At 38.8% G+C, this 16,830-nt stretch overlaps 1 pseudogene across 1 annotated transcript; it reads right to left on the bottom strand.

The window, feature by feature from the left end:
* Nucleotides 1–278: 278 nt before the first annotated feature.
* LOC308605718 (eukaryotic translation initiation factor 4 gamma 2-like) lies at nt 279–12,601 on the bottom strand (annotated as a pseudogene). The gene is made up of 2 exons: nt 12,566–12,601; nt 279–3,366 (listed from the first exon to the last, which is right to left on the bottom strand). The product of its transcript is annotated as a eukaryotic translation initiation factor 4 gamma 2-like (transcript).
* Nucleotides 12,602–16,830: the final 4,229 nt, after the last annotated feature.

The raw sequence follows: 16,830 nt of genomic DNA, 5'->3' as shown, positions 1-16,830 counted from the left end.
CAAACCCACAAAGACCACTTCAAGGACACTTACAATCTCTCAAAACTTATCAGTTTTGTGCAAGTAAACCATGTTTTTTAAAAAAGACTTGTGCACTTGCCCAGGCTCAAGGATATTAAAATCTAGCACATAAAACCCATTACTAGAGGTAGAAATACTGGCAATATACTATTACGGCAGCAACCATCAATTACAGTTAAGAATTTTTCTGTAACAACCAAATGGATAAGTAAATATTGCAACAACTCAAGTATTACTAAGCAAAGTGCATTTCTACAGTATTCAGTGTTGCTATTCAGTTTTCTAACTTAAAACAACCTATGATAACTGGCAGCAAAGAAGGTCCTTGCAATAGACTGCCTCTGCTTGAGAACTTATGATGTAATTATTGCATGCTCCTAATATACTATCTAAACATTAAAGATACTCCTAAAATATTTGATGGTAGACTATGATTAAGACATTACACTGCAAAAAAACCTTATGCAGAAGGAAATCCTAACTGACACGCTTCTGCTTTAAATATTGTGCAAACGTTACAGCAGAATGAATTTTCGCAGTGGTTAGGTCAAATGCAGTTACTTCATAGCAACGGTATGTTTTGCACAATTTAAGGCTTTGGCTGATTCTTTTAGTCAGCTTCTTCCTCTGATTCTTCTTCTTCAGCAGTTTCTAGCCAGGTTAGTCACTGATTCACCTGGAACAAAGCCTTGTCTTTCCCTGGGAACTCTTGGGTTATATCTTCTTTCCAAACCAAGAAACCTTCTTCAATAATTTCCATGTCATAGAAGTGAACAAAAAAGCAGAGTAACATGCCTTTCGGGAAGCTGCTATTGTAGCAGTGCACCTGAAGAGCACAGAGGGCACTGACTTGTAGATCAACGTGATCATGAAGGAATTTCTGCATTACTGGCTTGAAGGAAAGAAGCAGTTGTTTTTCCTGCTCTAACTGTTCTTTGGAAGGAGCAGAGGAAGAATCTCTTTCATCACTGGGTGGGTTTACTTCACTAGAAACGTACTGTAAGAAGCTAGTCATTAAGATGTTCACAAATCCTTTACCTACATGAAGTTTGGGAGAGATGTTATCTTTAATCCACTTATACATGGTTTGAGGGGATGATCCAACTTTATTTGCTTTAACAGTGCCTTCTCCAATTTGAGGAGTGGGAATAAGAAACTCAGTCCATTTCCTCCCAAGGTCTCCAACATGTGGTCCTTATTCCGATCAATTTCTGGGAGCATTTTCTGCATATTAACCTTGCTTTGCTGGAAAAGCTCTGTTAACCACTCTCGATCTTATAATTTAGCTAATTGCTGAAGACAAAGTAAGAAGAGAGGAAAATGGGTGCCACTTTCCAGTGGTTGAGCTAGTTCTGAAATGCTCACCAGCTCCGGAAACGAAAGCATGAGCTGCAAACTGTGCTAAATATGATTTCACCAAGGGGATATCAATCTCCAGTTCGGGGCACTGGTCCAGTACATTCAGGAAAGCCTGCATGAAGTTGTCACTTGTGGCCATCCCTTCCTGTTTGAGTAAACTGATCAAAGAACTTGCTTTTTCTTTATCTTCATCACTTCTATCTAGTGACAGGATGATTACTTTGCTTAATATCTCAGGGAGACAGTGTTTAGGAGCCCTCATTTCTCTTACACCACTGACAGCTTCGTTTGCATTTCCACTATTCAGATACTTGTTTACAACAGTTTTGGTTAGTTTAAGCAGTTCTTCCTTTGATGGTGGTGGCTTTTTACTGGTCTTGGCAGGCTTTTCCTGAATAAGTGGTGGATTAGTTTTGAGCCCAAGCTGAGGTGTCTGTCCCAGAGGTGGTGTTTGAGTGTGTGGTGGCTGTGCACTAGGAGGAATCATAGTTATCTGGGGCTGAAGCTTTGGCACTTGATTTTTATTCATTAGGAAAGACTGAGCAGGCCTCAGGCTAATCTCATGTGCATTAAGCTGTCCTTTCTTAGAAAACTGAGGTGGCATATCCTTCAACTGTCCTTGCAGCTGGGATAAAATTCCCTGACTCTGGTTATGGTAGAGCTGGCTTAGCCCCTGGCTTTTCATAAACTTGCCTCCCATCTCCCCAAACTGTGATTGTGTGGGAGGTATGATGTGTCCCCCATGGCCACTGAAGAGTTGATTTGAATGATGATGCCCCATAGTGGGTGAAAATCTATCCTGGATAACTCCTGGACCAGTACCAATTCCGCTACCTGGCATTTGTCCAAACATATCAGCACGTCCTCCAAGTGGGTCCCTATCCATTGTCATCCTGGGTGGCATGAACGGTCCCTCCAGAAAGAAGTCACTTCTCATCCCTTGAGCCATAGGAGCAGGAATAAACACTCCTAGATCTTTTACTGCATCTTGACGGATTTGATTGATCATCTTTGGTCCACTGTCAAGAAAAGCCTTGCGAGGAACCCAGGGGTGTTCTTTCAACTCTATGGTATGCTGCAGCAGGAAACAAATCCTCACCAGCAATTCTTTACTTAACATCAAGGAGCACATTTGGGAAAAGTACTGATCCATTAAGGACTTGGCTCTTTCCTGATCTAATCTAGGTCCCACTCTCCTCATTATCTGACAGAGGCACTCCAAATCTTCTCCCATATCTTTGAGCTGGAGTCTCTTCTTTTTTTCCAAAAGTGTTTTGGAAGGATAGATTCATAAATAAGATCAAGCTTTCCAAGTTCTCCAACAAATTTGATGTTCCCCAACATCTTCATCTTAGCAATGGCTCTCTGTTCCTCCTCCTCGGGGAGGAGGGGATTTTCACGCTTATCATAGATATCAACATTTCTGGTTCGGTTTTCAAATTCATCTTGTAATTTGGAAATTCAGAGGCGTCTGAATGTTGTGCTTTGCTTCTGTCCTGGTTGACCCTCTGCTGCTGGGCCATCGAAGTTTGGTTCATCTTCTGTCAATCGCAGACATAGCTGAGCATACAGTGAGCTATACTTTGGCTCTTCTAGGGCTTTGTCCACCATCAGCAGTATGACCCCTTTAAGGATGAGTTTAGACTCTACACCCACAATGAGGAGCTCAAGCCATAGCTTGTCAAACTTCTCAGGAGTAAGCTTACTTAGTATGCCTCTTACTTTCCTGAAGGTTGCATCATGTCGTTCTTTTTCATTTGCATAGTTGTTTGCTACAGAGTTGTCACCTTGTCTAGTGTTTCCTCCAGGAATCCATTTCTGCGCGTTTTGCCCTGGGGATTTCCCCAGGAACTCGCTGTTGCCAGCAGTCTTGAGATAGTGTTGAGGTGCACCCCTGCTTCCTCCTCCACCAGAAGAAGCACTGAAACAAGAAGCACCGCCTTCTGCAATCTCACGCTTCACTTTTGCAGCTTGACAACGAAGAATCTTCAAAAGAATAATATTAATGGATGGGGTGGGGAGGGAAGGGGATGGGAGAAATGAAAAACCTTCACCGAGAACTCAGCATTTGCCACTGCAGCTGCCTCCTCAGTATCTGGTCATCGGGGGTGGGGAAGGGAGGGCGAGGGGAACGGAAAAGAAAAAAGGCGGAGGGAAGGGGGAGGAAGGAGTCGCCCCTTCCAGCAATGTTATGTGATTTATGAAGGCATTTGAGTTTCTGTAGTTTTATTTGTCTAATGAGAGGTAGGACTGGTGATTATTTCCTAAATTTGGGCCAGTCATGAAAATCTGTCCCCATAACTTATTCTTCTTTAGCCCCCTCTGCAGAGACATACACTGTTAATCAGCTTATTGTACTTTCCTTTTCCTTTCATTGTCTTTACTCCTTCCATCTGAAGTGTAGTTGTAATAAAGTCAGTTGAGCCTCCTGCAGGCTAATGTGGACTGGGAAATAATGGGTTACACCTATAAGGCCTCTCTAGCTTGCAAATGATAAGAATCCGTAATGACTATCCAGTCCATCCAACATTAAAATAGAAATCTAATAGTATAAAACGGTTGTAAAGATAACCCAATGTCCCAGGCAAGGATTTAAAACGCTTTTTTTTTTTTTAAGTATAGTTGATTTACAATGTTGTGTTAGTTTCTGGTGTATGGAAAAGTGATTCAGATATACATAAACACACACACATACATATATGATTCAGATATATATACACACACATACATATACACACATACATATTCATATATATATTCTTTTTCATATTCTTTTCCATTATGGCTTATTACAGGATATTAAATATGGTTCCCTGTGCTATACAGTAGGACCTTGGTTAAAAAGCCTTTTTTAAAAACCAGATGTTAACCCTCAAGAGGGAGCCATCTACAACTCAGTATAAAGGACTCAGTTGCCACAATAACCCTTTATTCTGGACAAAAGTCTGATATGTTCACTGATTTCTACAATCAAAAGATGAATACGGGCTTCCCTGGTGGCGCAGTGGTTGAGAGTCCGCCTGCCAATGCAGGGGACACGGGTTCGTGTCCCAGTCCAGGAAGATCCCACATGCCGCGGAGCGGCTGGGCCCGTGAGCCATGGCCGCTGAGCCTGAGTGTCCGGAGCCTGTGCTCCACAACGGGAGAGGCCACAACAGTGAGAGGCCCACGTACCGCAAAAAAAACACAAAAAACAAAAGATGACTACATGGTGAAATTAGGCTGATTTTCCTTACTGAGGCCCAATGGTCAGTAAGTGGTCAGAATGGCCAGTAGGGATATGGAGGTCGTATGGGTCACAGGCAGGAGTGGAGGTACCACCAAATTGCAGCTCAGATTATCACCAAGAGAAAAGTTAATGGCTTTTAATCAAGAAAGTCAAGATAAGTGGGCTTTCAAAGTAAGGAAAGCAAGAAATTGGAGACTTGTGGAGGACATAAAAGAAAGGGGAGTAGCTGGAGAAGGGTTACTGTGCACATTTCATATTTAACACTCGATAATGCCTCTGCCTGTGGGTAAAAGCTAAATAAATTAGAAAATGTTAGTAGGATTTATCATGCATCATGCAAATAAAGAGGTTGGGATTCAGTCTGATGTGAGTTACTTTGAATTCTGAAACCACAATTTAATAGCTGCGTGCTCTTTGTCTGCTTACTTAAGCTTGATAAACTTCCACAGTCGCTACTTCTAAAATAACAGGGAAATGCCTATGGTAAAGATTTCTTTTGGCTTTCTTTGAATTACTAAGTGGCACAGAACAGATATAAATAATGCTATTTCTCTTTTCTGTCCCCTTCTTTCTTTCACCTGAATGGCACTGTGTTTGTACAATTCTGTAGTTAGCATGATCAAACCTTCTGCAGATTTCACACTGCACACTTAGGAATACAAACCAAATTAAAGAGAAGAATGTGACAAAATTGCAATGGTGAGTGTGTGTGTGTGTCTTGTAAAAGTTGAAAGTATTGATTAAAAAGTCTCCATTTCTTAAATTATTTTTGGCTCAATTTTCTAGACTTTCAGGTACTTTCAAGATCTTTTCATTCTTAGGAATAAAACATTCGGTTTTGCATACAAATAACTAGCTGGAGATGGAAGAATAGAGAAATATACTCAATAGGAATTATTAGTAAATTTAAGATAGTAATGAGCATAACATAACTATCTTCATCACGTTCATATACACTGCCTACTTACACACCCACAATAATCAGGTGAGATAGGTTAGTTACTAGCCATACTTCACAGACAGAGATTATAAGACTCATCTTAAGGTCATACAGCAAAAAGTTTCAGGCTCTCTAAATCTCATCTTTTCCTATAATATTGCTGCTGCCAAATGCAACAATATTTTCTTGTGTAAAAAGATCACATTTTAATTTCCCCTGATGTTACGAAAACACAAGTACTAGAGAGGAAGTGGTTGACATTTAAACCACTGAAAACAAACTAAGCACTCTTTTTAGGGAATCTTTCCAATTTAGGAAAGCCCATAACTATAAACAAAGAAAGTACCATGGAGAAGAGAACGAGATAACAGTTACTATCTAGGAAATATTATCCAAAGTCTACGTGAATAGGCCTTCAGTCCCAGACATTTAAAGTCTACTAGTTGTGGGACTAACAGCAGTATACCCAAATGATAGAGTATCCAGGACAGTATGATGATACCTATTTTAAGGGAAGTCATTTCCAAATCATTGAACCTTGAACAATGAAAGGTGAGCACTACTGGCATACCTGTTAGACTGAACAAACCCAGAATACAGTATACATGGATCAGATCTTTACTATCTATAAATATTAAATAAGCATTCAGTCTTGTACAGCTCTGGGCTTTCTGAGTATAGGCATTGTTCTTCAAGATAGGCATATGTAATACCATGTAGTATATAGAAAAAAAATTAATTGGGAAAGGAAGACCTTAATCCCAGCTGATTAATTCTCTCTGAAAAGTTATCTATGGTCTCTGAACTGTCATTTACCTGAGATCAAAATCTCTGATCTGCCTACATCACAGAATAGTTAGGAATTATCATAGAACTAAAATACCCCATATTGTGTAAAGAACAGACAGATTATAAGGAGGTGTTATTCTCAATACAAATTTAAAACTTCCTGTTGTTTCAATCCATCTAGCTCATTATATGTGAAACTACTTTTAAATACTAATTAATTTTATTATATTTATTTTTTTTAATTTGGAACTCATGAATTACTTTTTTTAATTAATTATTTTTTTATAGAGCAGGCTCTTATTAGTTATCTATTTTATACATATTATAATGTATGTATGCCAATTCCAATCTCCCCATTCATCCCACCACCACCATGCCGCACCCCATGTTCCCCCATTTCTGTCCATACTTTTGTTCTCTACATCAGTGTCTCTATTTCTGCCTTGAAAACGGGTTCATCTGTACCATTTTTCTAGATTCCACATATATGCGTTAATACACGATATGTGTCTTTCTCTTTCTGACTTACTTCACTCTGTAGGACAGTCTCTAGGTACAGCCAGGTCTCTGCAAATGACCCAATTTCATTCCTCTTATGGCTGAGTAATACTTCATTGTATATATGTAGCACATCTTCTTTATCCATTTGTCTTTTGATGGGCATTTAGGTTGCTTCCATGACCTGGTTATTAAAAATAGTGCTGCAATGAACATTGGGGTGCATGTGCCTTTTTGAATTATGGTTTTCTCTGTGTATATGCCCAGTCGTGGGATTGCTGGATCATATGACAATTCTATTTTTAGTTTTTTTAAGGACCCTCCATAATGTTCTCCAGAGTAGCTGTATCAATTTACATTCCCACCAAAGTGTAGGAGGGTTACCTTTTCTCCACACCCTCTCCAGCATTTGTGGTTTGTAGATTTTCTGATGATGCCCATTCTAACCAGGGTGAGGTGATACCTAATTGTAGTGTTCATTTGCATTTCTCTAATAATTAGTGTTGTTGAGCATCTTTTCATGTGCCTCTTGGCCATCTGTATGTCTTCTTTGGAGAAATGCCTATCTAGGTCTTCTGCCCATTTTTTGATTGGTTTGTTTGTTTTTTTAATATTGAGCTGCATGTGCTGTTTATATATTTTGGAGATTAATCCTTTGTCCATTGATTCGTTTGCAAATATTTTCTCCCATTCTGAGGGCTGTCTTTTTTGCTTTGTTTATAGTTCGTTTGCTGTGCAAAAGGTTTAGAGTTTCATTAGATCTCATTTGTTTATTTTTGTTTTTATTTCCATTACTCTAGGAGGTGGATAAAAAAGATATTGCTGTGATTTATGTCGAAGAGTGTTCTTTCTATGTTTTCCTCTAAGAGTTCAGTAGTGTCTGGTCTTACATTTAGGTTTTTAATCCATTTTGAGTTTATTTTTGTGTATGGTGTAAGGGAGTGTTCTAATTTCATTCTTTTACATGTAGCTGTCCAGTTTCCCCAGCACCACTTACTGAAGAGACTGTCTTTTCTCCATTGTATATCCTTGCCTCCTTTGCCATAGATTAGTTGACCATAGGTACATGGGTTTTTCTCTGGGCTTTCTATCCTTTTCCATTGATCTACATTTCTGTTTTTGTTCCAGTACCATATTGTCTTGATTACTGTAGCCTTGTAGTAGAGTCTGAAGTCAGGGAGTCTGATTCCTCCAGCTCCATTTTTTTCCCTCAAGATTGCTTTGCTACTAGGGGTCTCTTGTGTCTCTATACAAATTTTAAGATTTTTTGTTCTAGTTCTGTAAGAACTGCCCCTGATAATTTCATAGGGATTGCACTAAATATGTAGATTGCTTTGGGTAGTATAGTCATTTTCACAATATTAATTCTTCCAATCCAAGAACATGGTATATCTCTCGATCTGTTTGTGTCATCTTTGATTTCTTAAACCAATGTTTTATAGTTTTCTGAGTATATGTCTTTTACCTCCTTAGGTAGGTTTATTCCTAGATATTTTATTCTTTTTGTTGCAATGGTGAATGGGAGTGTTTCCTTATTTCTCTTTCTGATCTTTCGTTGTTAGTGTATAGGAATACAAGAGATTTCTGTATATTAATTTTGTATCCTGCAACTTTACCAAATTCATTGATAAGCTCTAGTAGTTTTCTGGTGGCATCTTTAGGATTATCTATGTATAGTATCATGTCATCTGCAAACAGTGATGGTTTTACTTCTTCTTTTCCAACTTGTATTCCTTTTATTTCTTTTTCTTCTCTGATTGCTGTGGACATCCTTGTCTTGTTCCTGATCTTAGAGGAAACGCTTTCAGTTTGTCACCACTGAGAATGATGCTTGCTGTGGGTTTGTCATATATAGCCTTTATTATGTTGCAGTAGGTTCCCTCTAGACCCACTTTCTGGAGAGTTTTTATCATAAATGGATGCTGAATTTTCTCAAAAGCTTTTTCTGCATCTATTGAGATTATCATATGGTTTTTTTTTTTTTTTTTTTTTTTTTGCGGTACGCGGGCCTCTCACTGTTGTGGCCTCTCCCGTTGAGGAGCACAGGCTCCAGACACGCAGGCTCAGCGGCCATGGCTCACGGGTCCAGCCGCTCTGCGGCATGTGGGATCTTCCCGGACCAGGGCATGAACCCGTGTCCCCTGCATCGGCAGGTGGACTCTCAACCACTGTGCCACCAGGGAAGCCCTTATCATATGGTTTTTATCCTTCAATTTGTTAATATGTTGTATCACATTGATTAGTTTGCATATATTTAAGAAATCTTGCATCCCTGGGATAAATCCCACTTAATCATGGTGTATGATCCTTTTAATGTGTTGCTGGATTCTGTTTGCTAGTATGTTGTTGAGGATTTTGCATCTATAGTCATCAGTGATATTGGTCTGCAATTTTCTTTTTCTGTAGTATGTTTGCCTGGTTTTGGTAACAGGGTGATAGTGGCCTTGTAGAATGAGTTTGGGACTGTTCCTTCCCCTACAATTTTTTGGATGAGCTTGAGAAGGATGGGTGTTAGCTCTTCTCTAAATGTTTCATAGAATTCCCTGTGAAGCCATCTGGTCCTGGACTTTTGATTGTTGGAAGATTTTTAACCACAGTTTCAATTTCATTACTAGTGATTGGTCTGTTCATATTTTCTGTTTCTTCCTGGTTCAGTCCTGGAAAGTTATACCTTTCTAAGAATTGTCCATTTCTTCCAGGTTGTCCACTTTATTGGCTAGAGTCGCTTGTAGTAGTCTCTCACGATGCTTTGTATTGCTGCGGTGTCCATTGTAACTTCTTTTCATTTCTAATTTTATTTGTTTGAGTGCTCTCCCTCTCTTTCTTGAGAGTCTGGCTAAAGTTTATCAATTTTGTTTATCTTCTCAAAGAACCAGCTTTTAGTTTTATTGATCTTTGCTATTGTTTTTTTGTTTCTATTTCATTTATTTCTGCTCTGATCTTTATGATTTCTTTCCTTTACTAACTTTGGGTTTTTTTTTGTTCTTCTTTCTCTAGTTCCTTTAGGTGTAAGGTTAGATTGTTTATTTGAGATATTTCTTGTTTCTTGAGGTAGGACTGTATTGCTATAAAATTTCTTCTCAGAACCGCTTTTGCTGCATCCCATAGGTATTGGATCATCGTGTTTTTGTTGGCATTTGCCTTTAGGTATTTTTTGATTTCCTCTTTGACTTCTTCAGTTATCTCTTGGTTATTCAGTAATGTATTTTTTTAGCCTCCATGTGTTTTTGTTTTTTACATTTTCTTCTCTGTAATTTATTTCTAATCTCATAGCATGTGGTTGGAAGAGATGCTTGGTATGATTTCAATTTTCTTAAATTTACCAAGGCTTGATTTGTGACCCAAGATGTGATCTATCCTGAAGAATGTGCCGTGTGCACTTGAGAAGAAAGTGTAATGTGCTGTTTTTGGATGGAATGTCCTATAAATATCAATTAAATATATCTGGTCTATTGTGTCGTTTAAAGCTTGTGTTTCCTCATTAATTTTCTGTCTGTATGATCTGTCCACTGGTGTATGTGAAGTGTTAAGTCCCCCAATATTATTGTGCTATTGTCAATTTCCTCTTTTATAGCTGTTAGCATTTACCTTATGTATTGAGGTGATCCTATTTTGGGTGCATATATATTTATAATTTTTATTTCTTCTTCTTGGATTGATCCCTTGATCATTATGTAGTGTCCTTCCTTGTCTCTTGTAACATTCTTTATTTTAAAGCTACTTTATCTGATATGAGTATTGCTACAACAGCTTTTTTTTTCTTTTTGCATTTGCATGGAATATTGTTTTCCATCCCCTCACTTTCAGTCTGTATGTGTCCCTAGGTCTGAAGTGGGTCTCTTGTAGATAGTATATATATGGGTCTTGTTTTTGTATCCATTCAGTGAGCCTGTGTCTTTTGGTTGGAGCATTTAATCCATTCACATTTAAGGTAATGATTGACATGTATGTTCCTACTACCATTTTCTTAATTGTTTTCGGTTTGTTTTTGTAGATCCTTTTCTTCTCTTGTGTTTCCCACTTAGAGAAGTTCCTTTAGCATTTGTTGTAGAGCAGATTTGGTGGTGTTGAATTCTCTTAGCTTTTGCTTGTCTGTAAAGCTTTTGATTTCTCCGTCGAATCTGAATGAGATCCTTGCCGGGTAGAGTAATCTTGGTTGTAGGTTCTTCCCTTTCATCAGTTTAAATATATTGTGCCACTCCCTTCTGGCTTGTAGAGTTTCTGCTGAGAAGCCAGCTGTTAACCTTATGGGAGTTCCCTTGTATGTTATTTGTCGTTTTTCCCTTGTTGCTTTTAATAATTTTTCTCTGTCCTTAATTTTTGTCAGTTTGATTACTATGTGTCTCAGCATGTTTCTCCTTGGGTTTATCTTGCCTGGGACTCTCTGTGCTTCCTGGACTTGGGTGGCTATTTCCTTTCCCTTGTTAGGGAAGTTTTCAACTATAATCTTTCCAAATATTTTGTTGGGTCCTTTCTCTCTCTCTTCTCCTTCTGGGACTCCTGTAATGTGAATATTGGTGCATTTAATGTTGTCCCAGAGGTCTCTTAGTCTGTCTTCATTTCTTTTGATTCTTTTATCTTCATTCTGTTCTGCAGCAGTGAATTCCACCATTCTGTCTTCCAGGTCACTTATCTGTTCTTCTGCTTTAGTTATTCTGCTATTGATTCCTTCTATTATAGTTTTTGTTTCAGTTATTTTATTGTTCTTCTCTATTTGTTTGTTCTTTAATTCTTCTAGGTGTTTGTTCTTTAATTCTTCTAGGTCTTTGTTAAACATTTCTTGCGTCTTCTCAATCTTTGCCTCCATTCTTTTTCCTTGGTCCTGGATCATCTTCACTATCATTATTCTTTTTGTGGAAGGTTGCCTATCTCCACTTCATTTAGTTGTTTTTCTGGGGTTTTATCTTGTTCCTGCATCTGGTACATAGCCCTCTGCCTTTTCATTTTGTCTATATTTCTGTGAATGTGGTTTTCATTCCACAGGCTGCGGGACTGTAGTTCTTCTTGCTTCTGCTGTCTGCCCTCTTGTGGATGAGGCTATCTAAGATGCTTGTGCCAGGTATCTGATGGGAGGGTCTGGTGGTGGGTAGTGCTGGGTGTTGCTCTGGTGGGCAGAGCTCAGTAAAAGTTTAATCCACTTGTCTGGTGATGGGTGGGGCTGAGTTCCCTCCCTGTTGGTTGTTTGGCTTGAGGTGACCCAGCACTGGCACCTACAGGCTCTTTGGTGGGGCTAATGGGGGGACTCCAGCCACCACCCATCTCTGAAGGAGACCCTCCAACACTAGCAGGTACGTCTGGTTCAGTCTCCTATGGGGTCACTGCTTCTTCCCCCTGGGTCCTGATGTGCACACTACTTTCTGTGTGCAATTCAGTAGCGGAGTCTCTGTTTCCCCCAGTACTGTCGAATTCCTGCAATCAAATCCCACTAGCCTTCAAAGTCTGATTCTGTAGGAATTCCTCCTCCCGTTGCTGGAACCCCAGGTTGGGAAGCCTGTTGTGGGGCTCAGAACATTCACTCCAGTGGGTGGACTTCTGTGGTATAATTGTTCTCCAGTTTGTGAGTCACCCACCTAGCAGATGTGGGATTTGATTTTATTGTGATTGCGCCCTGTTACCGTCTCACTGAAGCTTCTCCTCTGTCTTTGGATGTGGGGTATATTTTTTGGTGAGTTCCAGTGTCTTCCTGTTGAATACTGTTCAGCAGTTAGTTGTGATTCTGGTGCTCTCACAAGAGGGAGTGAGCGCACGTCCTTCCACCCCGCCATCTTGAAGCAATCTCCTGAAAAATTTTTTTTTATTGGAGTAAAATTGCTTTACAATTTTGTGTTAGTTTCTGCTGTACAATGAAGTGAATCAGCTGTATGTATACTTATATATCCCCTCCCTCTTTGACCTTCCTCCCCCTCTCTCCCCCGATCTAGGTCATCACCGAGCACCGAGCTGAGCTCCCTGTGCTATACAGCAGGTTCCCACTAGCTATCTATTTTACACATGGTAGTGCATTTATATCAAACTTAATCTCCCTATTTGTCCCACCCTCCCCTTCCCCTCCTGTGTCCACATGTCTGTTTTCTGTGTCTAGATCTCTATTCCTGCCCTACAATTAGGTTCATCTGTACCATTTTTCTGATTCCACATATATGCGTTAATATACAATATTTGTTTTTCTCTTTCTGGCTTGCTTCGCTTTGTATGACAGACTCTAGGTCCATCCACATCTCTATAAATCACCCCGTTTCGTTCCTTTTTATGGCTGAGTAATATTCCATTGTATATATGTACCATTGTTCATTCACTTAGCATATATATCTTGAACATCTACTCCATTGCAGAAGCTGTGGTACGCCCTTGAAGTTTGTTTTGAGAAAAACTGTGTTCAGTAAGTAATTCTTAGTATATTTATATTTGCTGCCAAAAAAGTGCAGATACTAAGAGACATTTTTCAGGGCATCTTTTGGGTCATATGTTTAAGGTGAAGGGAGAGTGGGATGGAGAAGGAGACACTAGACAGACCTTTGAGGATAGTGGAAAAGTTTTAATATAGTTACGGAGAATGAGAAAGCAGTAAGATAAGAGGAAGATAAACAAAGCAATGTTGCTAGATTGTTGGGATCCATTTGGGTTTGGTAACCATTAATTTACAGTCAAATCAATACATTGCTGTGTTCCTGACTCCTAGAGACCCTGTCAGTACAGTTTCAGTAAATCAGCTGCAGTACATTGTGTAGAATATATGATCATATGAAGATCTTTAAGGTGTCAGAGTATAGTAGTTTAATTGCAAAATGGTGAAGAGAAAGCAGATGAACTGAAGTTGTGTGATGCCAACTGTGTCGATTGCTTTAAAGTTTTTTTCCTCTAGATTACTCATAGCAACTCCATGCTGTATGCATTGTTCCATATTGCTACATATAATATGAAATTCAGGAGAGTTAAGCAACTGGCCCAAGGTCACAAGTGACAAGAGCCAGGAATAGCACCATATTGGCCCCTGTCCTAAATACATGCTATTCTCTCCCTCTGCACTGTCTCTCTATAACATGCATGCTTTATATTATTATACAGAGTAAAATCCCGATGTGCACTTTGCCTCAAAATGGCAAGAACACCTATCCTCCAAAATGTTCTTTAAGAGGCAGGGCCTTATCTCTTCAAGGTTTGTACAAATATATGGTTGATGCCTGCAGTTCTGTTCCACAAAGCATGAAGAAAGTGGGCTTAGTATGGGTGGTTTTGAAGACAGGCATTTTCTATCATTTGCCTCTGCTCTGAAAGGCCCTTGAAATGCCCTGTAGAGCACAAGATTTTGAGCATGACCACATTTTGATAGACCTGCCAGGATACATTAGCTGCAAACACTTCCTCTGGGTTGACCTACTGACCTGATTAGTGGCTTGGCTCAAAATTATCCATCTGGAAGCTGAAGCGTGTCTGCCAAACACAATGGTCAGAGTTTTGGCAGGGTTGAAATTGAGCTGTTCTTTCTAATGATGCCTTACTAACAGGTTCATTTACCTCCTATGACCACTTCTTGAATGTTATAGTAATGTCATGCTTGGTGGGGTGGAAAACACATAAGCTTTGGAACTGAATAGACTAGAGTTTAGAGTCTGAACTGATTTAACCACTTAATAGTTTGTCAATTACAGTACCACCTTGAGGCCCAGTTTTTTAAATCTGTAAAGTGGGGACAATGATTTCTCTCTCATGGAGTTGTTTTGAGCATTAGAGATAGTGCCCTGCGGTACAATTAGGAATCATTTGTTGAACCTTTATTGTTGAAAGGCATTATGTCACATGTTTTAAAAGATTATCTTATTTCATTTGGAAAATGCCACATTCCTTAAGCATTATTATTATCCCAACTTTAAGAATGAAGAAATAAAGGCTAGATGGGTAAACTTATTTGCCTTATATGAAAACCTCACAAGTAGAAGGAGTAGAACTTGGTGTTAATAGACAGACTCCAGAATTTCTATGATTTGCCTCCGGGTGTAACTGCCTCCTAATGCCATTGTTGAACTTGCAATCTCCTGGTTTGGGGGATTGGCTAGAGATCACCCACCAAAATATCAAATGACAGGGGTAAAAGTTTCAGAAAGGTTTACTAGATATGTCTTATATCATTTAGTACTCAATATTATTGTAAGAATGACAAAGAAATACATTAACTGATCTGCTGTAGTCCTCATCTGCCCTAAATTGTGCTGGGATTCCTATAGGAAGTGTACTGGAGGAATTACCAGAGCTCAAAGTGATTTACCATTCACTAGGTAAACATTTTGCAGAAGTCTCTATTGATGTTCATTATCTTTAAAGTGTGCCCCTTTGGTGGTAGATGAGTTAAATACGGGAAGCTGTGTTTAAAGTATACATTTTATACTGAAACAACATTTTCCAAAAGGAAACACAGACCTATTTGGGGAGTGTGTGTGTGTGTGTGTGCCTGTGTGTGTGCATAGGTGTGTACATTGTGTGTGGTGCTCTCGGTTTGCCTAATAAGGGAGTTTGTCTGCTAAGACTTGTCCTCTTTAAGATGTACTGTAATAAAGATTCTGCTTTGGACAAATTGAGCCAAGAATATGAACAAAATGAATAAAATGTCATAGTTAATGTAGCATATTTCCAGAGGTATCAAAAGAAGCACCAAAGGCATTAAGTGACTGGAAGTATTCTCTGTAAACTTACTATAAAGAGATTTCAAGTCTAAACTCTTTTGACAATCTATCAGGAACTTGACTTAACCCGCCTCTAATTTTAAGTAAATATTTTCAGTAGAGGCCAAGTATTATGTCCCCCTTTTGTGAAAAAAAAAATCAGGATGAAGACTTCAACTGTGTTTGGCAAATGAACACTATCTTACTCAGAAATGCACCCAGCACTGCCACTGACTTGATGCATTTATAACCTTGAACAAACCATTTAACCTAGGGCACTGGGAATGAAACACTTATTTGTCAATTGAGGGGTTTTAATTACATGATTGAAGGAGAAAAATTATAAAGGAAAAACAGTTTTGATGATTTGGGGCTCAGATCTCAGCACTACTGCTTCCTACATGTATCCCCATCTATAAAAAAGAAAACTTTTATAATTAGAGTGATGTGAAGGTGAGTTCACATAATACATATCATGACTTGACAAAACATAAGTAATCAATAAATACCACTTCTCTTTCTTTTAATATCTCACCCTCCACAATTTCACAATTTTATAATTCTAAACCTAGGGAACCAGAAATCTTGATTTTTATGGGAAAGTCACTTAAATTCCTTGGGTCTCACTTTCAACATAAATATAATGAGAAAATTAGATCAAGATTGTGAAAGAGGTTCCAATCCCTCTCACGCATTGGTAACGGCCTTCTGGAACATTCTGTTGAAAACTTTTAAGGCTATGTGGAGACTCTATAGGAAAAAATGCTGTTATTAATAAGTCGGCCAAGATACAGGCATGCCACATACACTCCATCCTGGGATAGTGATTTATACTACTCTCTCCAGACTTTAAAGTAAAGGGTTGTGGAATTTGTTGAAGCTTGCCACTGGAAATCGAGTTTAAAAGAAAAATGATGTATTCCTTTAGTCGTAGTACAGTGACAAGATGATGTCATAAGCAGATATTAAACAAGACACATATAATGCACTGGAGCCTGTGCTAGGGTTAGTGAGAGACATAAATTTGAGAAAACATCCTGTCTTCCAAGAACAAACTACTATTTACTAAGGCTTAATTAATGGGCCTATAGATTTTTACAGGAGTCTCAGTATTAAAGCACCAGTGATGGTCATGAGTATCCTCATGCTTACAGAATAAATTTGCAAGCACACTAGAAAGAATATGTCTACTAATTAAACGATTAACTATATTTAGATTTAATAAGCATTTTCATGAGCCTGACACTGGGTTAAATTCAACACCTCATTTAACCTCACTATAAATGATGAATTAGGTAATACTGTGAATTAATGTGTTTATAAACTAAAGCTTAGAA

The sequence above is a fragment of the Mesoplodon bidens genome (genome assembly GCF_964165515.1).
Source record: "Mesoplodon bidens genome assembly, chromosome: 18".
Classification (NCBI taxonomy): Eukaryota; Metazoa; Chordata; class Mammalia; order Artiodactyla; family Ziphiidae; genus Mesoplodon; species Mesoplodon bidens.
This window is presented reverse-complemented; position numbering and strand designations above follow the sequence as displayed.